The sequence below is a fragment of the Equus caballus genome, chromosome 7, assembly GCF_041296265.1.
Source record: "Equus caballus isolate H_3958 breed thoroughbred chromosome 7, TB-T2T, whole genome shotgun sequence".
NCBI classification, from domain to species: Eukaryota; Metazoa; Chordata; class Mammalia; order Perissodactyla; family Equidae; genus Equus; species Equus caballus.
Window position 1 is genome coordinate 92,995,313 of NC_091690.1, and position 14,229 is coordinate 93,009,541.

A 14,229-nucleotide genomic window follows, 5' to 3' on the forward strand; every position below is an offset into this window, starting at 1 on the left:
TATAATAGTAACTAATGTGACATTTTATAAGCAACCCAGATAACCTAGAGCAACTGAAAGAGCGAATTAAAAAGGTTAGAGGGAAGGGACACTGTAATAATTTCATAACAAAGGGACAAAATGGCTCTGAGTGGTAGGGAACATCACTGAGGAAGTAATTTTGTATCAGGTTATTTAAAAAGACAAACAGAAGTCATTCTGAAAGAATATAATTGATTCAAATTTTGTATTTGCCTAAGGCCTTACTAATATCAGAGCTATTTTACTCCTAGAACACACAATTGCACTTGGTCATTGACTTTCTCCACCAGACTGAACCCCAAATGAATTCTGACTGTTTCCAAAATTAAAACTTGCAGTCAAAAGACGAAGTTATGCTACATTACAGAAAATGCAATTGTTTCAGTGTCTGAAGACAAGGCCAGGGTTTGTGGGTGGAAATGGGTCTCTGAAGAACCATTATATCAGTACAGGAAGGAGTTAGGGTCATTAACAGTTCATAGTTAATAGAATAAGCTTGCAGTCACTGTATTTCAGTGCTGTCTGCAACAACCAAGTCATGTTGGGATTAGCAGGAAACAAATTATGTGGCATCTAACACTGAAGTTGCTTGGAGAAGAGGGTCGATGATGCATTTACCTTATCACAATTAAGTCTAGCGCTCTGCATTTCTCCATGTCTGCGAACTAAACTCATGCGTGTAAGTGTAAATTACGAAAGGGACCTGTAAATGCAGAGAGGGGTCAAACACACTAAGACGCTGAAAAAGCAGCAGTGGGAAGCCCAGAAAGTGCTCAGAATTTAGTCAGAGCCCAGGTGTCCGGTCACTATCAAAAATTCTTCAAACCCTACTGCCCTGATTGGTAAAATGCTAATAATAAATTCTAACTTGCAGTTCTCATGGGAATTAGATGTGATTAAATTCATAAAAGTGCTTTGTGAGGTTTAACGATTCTACATATAGCTGGAACTCCTTTAATTTTTATTCACATTACTTCTGCTGTCTTTATGCTATAGATCTCAGCTAGAGTTCAGGAATATTTGGTGATACTAACAGGGATAAAAGTAAACATTATGTCACCAGTTTTTTCCCAGGAGAAGAAAGCCACACACACACACACACACAAAAAACAAAAAAGCAAAACACAAATAATTGAGGAAAAAAGCAGAGAAGAATTTAAAATATCACTCTTAGGATTGGTGGCCAGTTTTACGTAGCAGAAGATAATGAAAAATAGGAGCAAATAACATCACCCTATTTGTGCAAACTTTATTTTTATCATTAATGGGTGTGTGTGTGTGTATGTGTGTTTGCGTAGTCACCATCTATGGTCTGGAAACAGTATTTTATATGCTTTCGTGAATAAATGGGAATGCTCTAGAGAATGAACTGGGCTAAGGGTTTGAAGAAATAAATTCTTGGTTTATTTTCGGGGTTAATTTGAATAATATTTAATCTCACACTGCTCAAAATCTTCAATGACAAGAATAAGAAAATTAGCCATGCCAAATGATCTCAAAAAGTCATTCAAACTTTAAAATTACACAGTATTATGAAATTGCTTCTCAACTAACATGGGGCTCATATCAACGATGTTTTCATTACCTCAATTTATTCATAAGATGGCGTCCTGCATTTCTACAGCTGAAAGTGAACTTCGATCTCCACACTTTTGATTATTGAAAAACCTCTCTAAAAAAAATAGAACAGAGAGTAAAATTCACATTTTATAGATGAAGAAATTAAGCAAAACTAATCAAACAACATGACGATACGCTTCATTTTTGTAAATCATGGTGTGCCAAGTTGTCCATAACCATTTACAGGACTAAGGTTCTTGCTTCATTCCAAAATGTTATCTACCAAAATATTGGTGAGGATTTAGTTCAAGTGAGTAGAACACAAAGGAATCTGAGATTGGAGGTTTGGGCTTCATTAAAGCTAGTAGTTTCTCTGAATTCCATTTCCCTGGGCTCAATGTCAGTCATTCTTAATATTCACACTATTGGGCGGCATCATGATCAACAGAAGGCAGAGCATAATTCTGCTCACATTCACCACCTACTATTGGAAAACGAAGTTAAAATGTACAATTTCTTGGATCAGAGTTTGTATCTCTGTGCTTGAAGGTGAACTGAAATGCAAGCTTCTCTCTCTGACATTTTGCCTTCTCCTGGGTCTGAGTGTAAGGATGCTGTTTTCTCATACTTTCTGTAGGATAAGTAAAGGGACCCAGTGAGGCTAACAGAGCCAGGATCTCTGGTTGGACACTTAAACTTTTATTTACTAACCAATAAAGAGCTTTGATTTGATGAGCATTCTTTTCAGAGGATCACTACTTGACATGAGAATCTTAAGACCAAAATTAAGTAAAATAGAATTTACTTTTCTCTCAAACTCAGTGTAAGGAAAAAAAGCGTACTTTTCTAATGTTCATTTCTGATAATAAATGATTAATAGTCATCCGGGAACAAAAAGTTATGTAAATGTAATCCACATAAGCAAGTTTGAGAGTTAAACTCTCAGCGGGGCTAGTGAAAGCATGTTAGAACAGTTGCTACTATTTATGGGATGTTTGTTGGGAAGTGGGGGTGAGCAAGTGGTGACACAAGGGGGAGACTTTAAATAATGAGAAATATCTTCCAGGACAGAATACTTCATAAGAATTTTTTATTATTAGCAGATTAGAGTCAGTTGGGAAGATCCGTAAACCCTACTCACCACAGCCCATCTATGAGCAGAAGCCATGTACAGACATTTTCAAGGGTCCGGTGTAGGCAGAAAGGATAAAGGAAGTGATCAGAGAGCAAAAACTGAGCTTCACAGGGTTAGCCAGAGTTGTTTAAAGACAAAAAAGAACAATAATACCTAAAGAAATCAAGACACAATGGATAATTTCTCTACGAGGCAGAAAGGCTTTATACTGTAAAGGCTAAACTCTGATCTGGGTCAGGTTGACTCTCAATAGTCCAATGTTTTGAGGAGAGAGATATGGGTACAAGGGATTATAAATGCAGGTCATAGAAACTGATTCTAAAGACAGCGTTCTATCCCATCCAAGGAACATATTTTGCTGCACATTTCTCACTGAATACATCCAAGACTACCAATAGATGATATAAAGATGTGTAGACATATAGATATAGATAGATAGAAATGGGATGTAAGTAGCTTAAAAAGATTAGAGATTAGATAGTGGGTGGTAAAGGTGAAGGACGAGAAAGAAAACATAACCTAAGAATGTGAGGCTGCTGCTTAATGGAAATGGAGTGGGTCCTGGAGACAGGTAGCCTGGGTTCCCTTGCAGTCTACGGCACTACCTTCATAACCCTGGGCAAGTTATGGACTCCCTGGAGCCTCTTTGTACTTTTCTGTAAAACAGAGACCATATTTACCGTCTGTGATTATTGTGAATATTAGAAGTAATATATCCAATATGCCTAGCAGTGCCTCACATAAAGTAAATCCCCAATAAATGGCAGTGGCAGTTGTGTTTATTACACTCCTGTTAGCCCCATGTGACACTGCATGACCTTGACAAGAGAAGAGAGCTGAATGACAGGTTCTGATGGCTAAATAAATGTTTCTATGTACAGGAGGAGAGAGAGAATAAGGAAAAACAGACTGGATGTATCAGAATAGGTAGGTTCCATTTCAAAGCACTCAAGGAATGAGCAATTAAAAGAAGAAACTCTTATCCATTTGTGTTGAAAAAACAGACGAACTTGGAAAGTGACATTTGCAACCTTAAAGAGCCTGCTCACTTCAACCTCGCTGTTTTACGGTTTGGAATTTGGGTCACGGAAAAGACGCTCTTTGAGATTTAGCTCCATGTTTCCAATTAGTAAACGGCTCCTGAAATATTACGACTCCAATTCGGGGAGATTAAAATGATGATTCGTAGATCTTTTTCCCATTTCTAATAATAAAGAATGACTGGTACGTTTTTTAGCTAAAATAAACAATAGATGAACAAAACAATGAGAATATAAATAATCTATTTAAAGCAAATTCTACTATTTCTTCAGGAGATGAGTTTTCTGTTTGCATTCCGTTCAGCACCACGCACAGCGTCTTGGCAATTATTGAGCGTATGGGCATTGAAAGAGAAATAAAAAAGACAAAGCATAAGAATCGTATAATATGTTAGGCACTGCCTGTCTGAGAACTTTAAAAAATGGAGTGAAAAATGAGACTTCTCTACTAATACAGAGAAAAAAATGAAAGTTTTACAGGTAAAAAAAACAAGTCTAAATAAACAGTTTACATGTTTAAGATGTATGATAGGTATGAGAACATAATGGAGATTTTGACATTTTCTCTCAAGTTAGTAGAATATAGACTATACATAGCTTCCCTAATATTATGACATATGAATCTTATATACATATTTACCAGGCTTCCCTTGATATTGTGTGTGTGTATATATATTTGTGGCTAGACACCACTTCAGAGTTCAACTCAGATATCTCATTATTCTCTATTTAAATATGTGTGTTTAAAAGGCTGTTGCAACCTATAATAGGAAATGTAATACATTCTCTACTTTAGGGTAGATTTATCTTATCTTGAACAATAATTGTCTAATCAACAGTACTTACCATCTGAGCACTTCAGTATGGGTGAGTGATGAGCAATGAAGAATGCCAGGAAATCGAATATCCTCAAATAAGAATATATGTATAACATTGGTGGTAGGGCGTTGTGGAAGCCTGTGAGGAATCAGATAAAGACTGTGCTTAAATAGAAGTGATCTGGAATGCATTACAATTACTGTGAGCCTGTGATTAATTCCAGAGAAAGCAAGTGGGAAAAAAGAGCAAACAGATTTTATTTTCTCAGTTGAGCAAGGGATCAAGCTGAGAGAGATCAGTTAAGTCATTATTAGAAACACCTAGGCTATCATTACTGAAAAATAAAATAAGAGCCACTTGGCAAAGAGACTAGGAAGGAGGAGAGCAGAAGGTAGATAAAGAATCTGGCAGCAAGTTACAGCCAAATTGCTTTAACCGGATGCATCCTGAGTTTTAGGCTCCCCATTTCATTGTTTAGAGACCCATCAAAACATGGCTTGCCTTAGCCCACAGTTATACCAAATCTAATTTGAATGGTGGAGGAAGGAGGAAAAGGTTATTATCAACGCAGACCTAGTGGAAACAGTAACAAATTACATCCTCAGAGTTTAAACCTTTAAAATTATTTAATTGCATGTGCTCTTTATTTGGATTAGTATTATTGAATAAATGCATTTTTCAAAAATGTGCTTAATTTTCCTTTCTCATCAGGCATGCTTAAGGGGAAGCTTATTTCTACAAGCCATAATACATACCACCCCCAATCCACCACCTGATAATTAACCTGAATTCCCTCATTCTAATTTCTAGAACCATAGAAGGAAAAGAACTTCCTTTTTTTGTCTGTGAATTATGATAAAATTAATGGTAACATCCAAGGTTGGTTACATTAGTGATTCATTTAATATAACTTGAATTTGCTGAAACAAATTTAATCTGAGTCTTGTTCCACTTTGGATTTTCCTCTTGTCAATAATGATCTGAAATTACAGAATGACATTGCTATATTGAGATCTGGGCCCTCTCCACGGGCTCCAAGTTTTACCTTTGATCTTACAAAAATTGAAATTCAAACTACAGCTGTCAATTTATTGAGCTGAAAAAATGTAAGAAAGAGCAAATGTACAATGAAATAAAAAACAGGATAAATTAGTTCAGACATTGAGATTAACGACTTACTTTCTTAGCTAAATCATAAAGACCATTTCACAAAATTACGAGTAGAGACGCTTTTCTTCTGGCCATACAGGAAAGTAAAATATGTTATTCTTACTTTAAAATTTAAGTAGAGATAAAATTTAGATTTTTCTAACTACAGTATTTGGATCTTTTATTAAGCTTAGGTTTACAAGTCAAAGATGATAGAGGACATTCTCATTTTACAGCGCCATCTTCCCCTTTCTACTTAAACAGCTATCATTTAATAGGTTAGAGTGTGTCAATAAACGACACTAATGAAGAAATACAGCTATACAATGTTGAAGTTAAGAACTTGTTTTAAGAGACAAGCAGATGCGTGTTTGAATTCTGCTTTTTCCACTTAATATCTTTTTGACTTTGAAAAGTTTTTTTTTTCTTTTTTTTTGCTGGGAAAGAGTCACCCTGAGCTAACATCTGTTGCCAATCTTCCTCTCTCTCTCTTCTTTTTTCCCACCCCAAAGGCCCAGTGCATAGTTGTATACGTTAGTTGTAAGTCCTAGTTTTCCTATGTGAGCTGTTGCCACAGCGTGGCTGCTGACAGATGACTGGTGCAGTTCTGCTGCTGGGAACTGAACCTGGGCTGCCAAAGCGGTGACAGTGCCAAACTTTAACCACTAGGCCATCAGGCCTGGCTCGAAAAGTTTTTTTTGTAAATCCTTGAGGATTAGATTTTCGTATTTAAAATGAAATTAATAAAAACAAGGCTATTGTGAAAAGCGGATGAGCCATATTTGCAGCGTTTACCGCTGAATATTGCACATACTAAGAAGCAGGCTCTAAGTCGTCACTCCTCCTTCTCCTTCCCTTTTGTTCCTTCTGCTTTTCCTTCTCTCTCATTGCCTTTGTAATATCATCATCAATTGTCTTAGCATCCATTTAATTGAATGAAAGCTCAGTCAATCCCATGTTTGTTTCATACAGCTGGGTAGATCAAATGGTTAAATGTGTTGAATGAGCTGTATTGATTCCAGATTCCAGTGTCTAGTGATCTTATTTACTGTAGGTCAGAATGTAGAAAATTCTTTCAGAAATAAAAATGAGTACATTGATACAGCCAATATGATTTTTTGTCCAACTAGTTGATCAATTTAATAACCAAAAATGAAATATTATAATGAAGATTCTATTCACCATGGATGTTTTTGTGGTCTCTAATTCAAGTTTTTTCTGTTATCAAATATTCATATTTTCTACTTTCATTTTATAAATTTGACTTCGTACTTGGATGTTATACATTGATGTTCACCAATGAGTATAACGTATATGAATACTTAGGATATTTTGGGAAAATATAATCAATTTAAGTATATGGCCCATGGTGATAGAGGTCAATCTAGACAGATAACTCATTTGTTCCATCCATTGTTACTTTGGGCTGTGTGACCAAAGACAGTGTTGCCTCATGGAAATCATTCAACTTCAAATTTAATTCTGGATCTGATACTAAATTATAGGGTTAGCCTTCAGGTGGCATTTAACTTCCAGGACTTATATACTTCCTCTATGAAATCTTTATGACACTATTATTAATTCTGAGGCAGTTACAAGGATTTTAATCTGGAAAATAAAGATTGTTGGAGAGATAATAATCATGAAATGAAGAATTATAGTTTTTGGTTTTTGGGTTATAAGAGGTTCTAATTCTAAAGCTTGATCAATGCACTAGAAAATATTTATATCTATGTCTATATCTACATCTAATCTTTATGTCTATACTCCCCCACACACATAATCTATGTATCTCTGTGGCCAGTTTGACTTTTGTTACACAAATGCAATTTTACTTATCCAGAATATAAAATAATGAGATAAACTAAGTCACTAATGAAAGACCAAATAATTTGTATTATTGTCTAACTTTTTAATTGATTGATTCCAATTCTGAGTAATATGGAAAAACAGCGTATGGTTTTTAAAGATCTAATCCATATTGTGGCCTGATTGCTCTTGTTGTAAGATTGGTCCTGAGCTAACTTCTGTTGCCAATCTTCCCCTTTTTTTTTCCCCTCCCCAAAGCCCCAGTACATAGTTGTACGCCCTTCTAGTTCTTCTATGTGGGGTGCCACCACAGCGTGGCTTGATGAGCAGCGTGTAGGTCCACATCCAGGATCCAAACTGGTGAACCCCGCGCCACCAAAGAGGAGGATGTGAACTTAACCACTATGCCACTGGGCCGGCCCCCATGTGCTGTTCTTAAATTCTCATGAAAGTATATTAAACATTTTCCAACATCTGTTTACACTCTTTTTATCCTTGATTGGGATCAAGAAGGTTTCTATACCTTACCATTTGCTGATCCTTGATAGAAAACCCAAACCAAACAATTTTTAAAAAATTCTTTTTCTCTTCTTCTCCCTAAAACCCCCTGGTACGTATTTGTATATTCTAGTTGTAGGTCCTTCCGGCTGAGCTATGTGGGACCCTGCCTTAGCATGGCTTGATGAGCAGTGCCAGGTCCGTGCCCAGGATCTGAACCGGTGAAACCCTGGGCTGCTGAAGTGGAGCGTGCAAACTTAACCACTCGGCCTCTGGGCTGGCCCCCCCAAACCAATCAATTTTTGAAGCCAAAATGGCATTTAATTCAGAAGTAGTGGTCTGAGAACTACCATATGCATTGTGTTGACCAAACCAACTTTCAAAGTGAACTTGAATTATGGAGATACTGTCAGTGACCAAAAACACTTTTGTCACACTCATTGTCCCATCAGTGCAATGCAGGTGATTCAACAAAGTTATCACAAGAAGTCCTCGGCACTATTTGATAACTGGGTGTATAGGCAGAGCTGCAGAATTTCCTCCCAATATATAAATTTATGTCAACTTCCAACCAAGACATTTTTTATTACCAGAATTGTTTGCTATGCTATGATTGCTTCTTAATATGTCATAAATTACTTATAACTATGCTCACAGTAACAAAGTGCTTATTCACTGATACCAATTATTTCCCCTTAATCTTGTCATATGAATGCTGTTCTGTGTAAGGTGTCCTAAATTAACAACTAACTGTAATTAAAGTGTAATGAAAATATATTACATTGTCAAGATTGTGATCATTTTGGTCTAACACAAGGACAATACAGTACTATTTCTATGAGAATGCAATGCTCAAATATTTAGGTCTTCAAAATTTTCTCAGTGCATTTAAAAGGATTAGCATTTTGAAACCATTTGTTTAGAATTACAATAGGTATTAACCTCACTCAAAAAAAATACTCGAAATAGATGTTTATGAAATAGTTTTCAGTAGACATTTATTTTATATAAGGAATAAAGAATGGAAGAATCCAGTAATTTATTCTTAGTGAGAATAAAAGCTTCAAGTCACCTTTTACCTTTAGGCTAATTATATCTCAATTAGCTCATTAAGCCATAAAAATGAATAGTACTGAAATTCATTAAAAACACATTAAGAGAGTAATGTCAGCATCATAGCAGAGTGAGTTCTCCCAGTGATCTTTCCCTTCCATGATACAATAAAAAAGGCATTCATACTCCAACAGAGGACATCCAGGCAACACAAAAATTGTCTGAGACACCCATGCAGCCATACATTGGAGGGTGGAGAAGCTGAGCCCCACTTGGAGGAAGTGGAACAGGGTAAGAGAAAATTTCACTCCCTCCTCAAAAGACTGTGATCCAGGACTGTGTGTGGCATCTGAGAGGGAAGGAAGGGGGGAGGAGATGCCCGTTCATGGGAACATCAAGGATTCCCAAGGTCCTTCACAGCCTAGGGGGAAGCCCCATACTGGAGTGAAAGCTATCACTGAGGGTGACCTCATCAAACCAACACCCCTGGAGAGCAGATACTGAGAGCAGAGTGAGTAAGCCTGTGAGAGCACGCAGAAGAAAGCAACCCTCCCCCTGACCCACCCAGTGCCAGCTCCAGTACCAGGGATCACAGCAGAACACAGAGGGCTCAGAATACACTGCTCTTGACCCCCAACCAGTGGTGATAGGTGGTAACAGTGACCAAATAATACCAGGATACAAAAGAACAAAGCATACCCTCTAGCAGTATCAAAAATTACATTAAATCTCCAGACCAGAGAGAAAATGACAAGTATCCAGAAATCAGTCCTGAAGACACAGAACTATGTGATGTAAATGACAGAGAATTCAAAATAGCTATCATCAAAAAACTCAGTGAGTGGGCCAGCCCCATGGCCGAGTGGTTAAGTTCACGTGCTCCACTTTGGCAGCACAGGGTAACGCCAGTTTGAATCCTGGGCACAGACATGGCACCACTCATCAGGACATGCTGAGGTGGCATCCCACATGCCATGAGTAGAAGGACCTACAACTAAAAATACACAACTATGTACTGTGGGGCTTTGGGGAGAAAAAGGAAAAAATAAATAAATAAAAAACTCAACGAGTTAATAGAGAATGTAGAGAAACAATTCAATGAGTTCAGGAGCTACTGCACAAAAGAGATTGAAATTATAAAGAAGAATCAGTCAGAAATATTGGAGATGAAAGACACAATCAATGAAATAAAACAAAATGTGGATTCCCTGAATGCTTGAGTGGGCATCATAGTGGAGCAAATCAGCATAATTGAGGATAGACATATTAAAATACTCCAGATAGAGGAAGAGAGAGAAATAAGACTAAACAGAAATGAAGAAAGTCTCCAAGAAATATCTGACCCAGTTAGGAAATGCAATGTAAGAATTATAGTTATTTCAATAGGAGAATGGAGCAGAAAGCTTGTTCAAAGAAATAATAGCAGAGAACTTCCCAAACCTGGGGGAGGAGATGGAAATCCATAAGAAAGAGGCTATCAGATCTCCTAAACACGTCTCTGTAAAAAGACCTACTGCAGGGCATATAGTAGTGAAACTGGCAAAAGTGAATGACAAAGAAAAAATACTCAGGGCAGCAAAGCAGAAGGAAATAACCTACAAAGGAACCCTTGTGAGATTTTCAGTGGATTTCTCTGCAGAAACCTTACAGGCTAGGAGAGACTGGAATGACATATTCAAATCTGTGAAGGACAAAAACTTTAAGCCAAGAATACTCTATCCAGTGAAAATATCATTCAGATATGATGGCGAAATGAAAACTTTCCCAGATGAACAAAAGCTATGGGAGTTCACAGCCACGAGACTCTCTCTTACAAGAGATCCTAAACAAGGCCCTCATATCTGAAAAAAAAAAAAAAATGGGAGAAAGGGTTACAAAGCATGGAGTAAGGAGATAAATAGGTAGACAAAATTAGAAAATTGTAGCTATACATCAGAACAGGTTAACAAATACTCAAGTACAACATTAAAGATAAAGGGAAGGAAAACAAGAAAAACAAAGATAATCTTATCATTTTAACTACAAACTCACAAAACAAGATGGAATAAGATGTGAGAAAAACAATTTAGGAGAGGAAGAGGAAAGGGACTGAATAGGTTTAATCTAAGGAAATAAGAGGCCGTCAGAAAATGGACTATCTTATCTATGAGATTTTGAATACAAACCTTATGGTTACCACTAAACAAAAAAGCAGAACAGAGACACAAATAATAAATAAGGAGAAAACAAAGAAACACCACATGAAAAACTACACAACTCAATTGGGTAGATAGAAACACATGGGATGAAAAACAAAGGAAACGCAGGAGAACCAGGAAATAAGTGATAAAACGGCAGCATTAAGCCCTCACATATCGATAATGACCCTAAATCTAAATGGATTGAATTCTCCAATAAGAAGACAGAGAGTGGTGAGATGGATTAAAGAACAAGACCGAACAATAGGCTGCCTCTGGGAAACACATCTCAGCTCCAATGACAAACACAGGCTCAGAGTGAAGGCATGGAAGATGATACTCCAAGCTAATGGCAAACAAAAGAAAGCAGGTGTCACAATACTTATATCAGACAAAGTAGACTTCAAAATAAGACAAGTAAAGAGAGACAAGGAGGGGCAGTATATAATGATCAAAGGGACACTCCACCAAGAAGACATAACACTTGTAAATATCTATGCACCCAACACAGGAGCACCAAAGTACATAAAGCAACTATTAACAAACCTAAAAGGAGATATTAATAATAACACAATAATAGTAGGGGACCTCAACACTCCACTCACATCAATGGATAGACTATCCAGACAGAAAATCAACACGGAAACAGTGGAATTAAATGAAAAGCTAGACCAGTTGGACTTAATAGACATATATAGAACACTCCATCCAAAAACAGCAGAATACACATTCTTCTCAAGGGCACATGGAATATTATCAAGGATAGACCATATGTTGGGAAACAAGGCACACCTCAATAAATTTAAGACTGAAATAATAACAAGCATCTTTTCTGATCACAATGTTATGAAGCTAGAAATTAATTACAAGAAAAACACTAGAAAGGGACAAAGATGTGGAGACTGAACAATGTATTATTGAACAAGTAATGGATCATTGAAGAAATTAAAGAAGAAATAAAAAAAATCTGGAGACAAATGAAAACACATTAATATCTTTAATTACTCAGACTATGTCTATGAGTGCATTCTGCCTTGGCAGTCTGTTAAGGTTTTCCATTAAAAATATAAATTTTGAAAGATTTGCCTCTTTGTTATTAGCTTAGAAAAAATAAAATGTAAAACTCTAGATAAAGAATATTTTCAAGCAATATTGAAAGAAAATTAGGTTACTGGTTTTTCTTTTGTTTTTTTAAGTTGGCCTTCCTCTATATTCAGTAATCTATCACCTAACACCATCTCTACATTTAAAGCATTTTACTAAATACTTCCTAAATACTGTGGGGGGTTAGAACATATTTTGCATAAAATATGCACTAATATCTTTCTGTGAGCAAAGGACATAGTGACGAGATACATATTCCAGAGACACTCTATGGTCTAACACAGGAAAGCTCATTACAGTTAGTTGATCAGAGAAAACATTAAGGGTCCCTGCTTAATGATGACAACACAGTTACTAAGATAATTATTACAAAATCAGTGGAATTTTACCGTTTTCTCTGGCGTCAATACCCTCCATCCAATGACTACCAGGAACATACATATAATTGAACAAGTTGGATTTATTCTCATTGCAACAAAGGAATAAAAAAGAGGCAGTGTAGGGCTGGCCCAGTGGCCTAGTGGTTAAATTTACATGCCCTTCTTCAGTGGCCCTGGCTTCCCATGTTTGGATCCCAGGTGCAGCCCTAGCACCGCTCGTCAACCATGCTGTAGTGGCATGCCACATAAAATAGAGGCACATTGGCACAGATGTTAGCTCAGCGACAATCTTCCTCAAGCAAAAAGAGGAAGATTGGCAACAGATGTTAGCTCAGGGCCAATCTTCCCCACAAAAAAGAAAAAGAGGCAATGTGATATTGTGATTCATAATAAGAATTTTGGACTTCCTCCATGTTCCCCCTAAAACTCTTGAAATTTCCTAAGTGATAAGAGAGATAAAAGTATCTTAATATTCACAACAAACTCCTATCAACTACATCTGAATTTATGTTTATGAAGCGACTTTTGGACCTCATCTAAGGACAGGACTGGTTGCCATGGGAACCAACCATGTGATTGGTGGATTGGAACTTTCAATTCCACCCTCTTGACCTCATGAGGGGTTAGAGGTTGAATCGATCACTAATGGCCAATGATTTAATCAGTCATGCTTATGTAATGAAGCCTCCACAGAACCCCGGAGGACAGAGTTCGGCAAGCTTCCGGATTGGTGAAGCTCCTTGACCTTTTTCCATACCTTGCCCTATGCATCTCTTCCATCTGGTTATTCCTGAGTTGCGTCCTTTTATAATAGACTGATAATCTAGTAAGTAAAATGTTTCTCTGAGTTCTGTGAGCCACTCTAGCAAATTAATCAAACCAAAGGAAAGTGTCCCTGGAACCTCTGATTTATAGCCAGTCAGTCAGAAGCACAGGTGACAACCTGGACATGTGAATGGCATCTGAAGTGGGGGACAGGGTTGCAGTCTTGTAGGACTGAGCCCTTAACCTGTGGGACCTGATGCTGTCTCTGAGTAGACAGTGTCAGGATTGGCTGGAATTGTAGGACCCCCTGCTGGTGTGGGGGAACTGCTGGTTGGTGTGGGGAGAGAAGCCACGTGTTGTAAACTGGAATCAAAATCATTAGGCAGCCCGACAGGATGGAGACGGGGAGTTAGTGTCTCTGATTTTCTTTTCCAGTTTCTTTTCTTTTCTTTTTCTTTCTTCTTCTTCTTCTTTACGCAGTACAACAGCTTGAATTCCAAAACTCTTGCAGGCATTACTGGAGAGAGGACAGTTTCTTTCTCTGTGGTTGTGATTTAGGAACTTCCAGCAGGCATTTAACCTTCCCCTGGAGAGACAGCCTTCCTGTCACTGCAGGTGATAAAGACGAAAAACAAAAGACAAAGAACCCCTGACAATCCAGAGAATATTTCTTGACCTCCTGCATCCAAATATGCCCGAAGGTTTTCATGCTTGAAGTC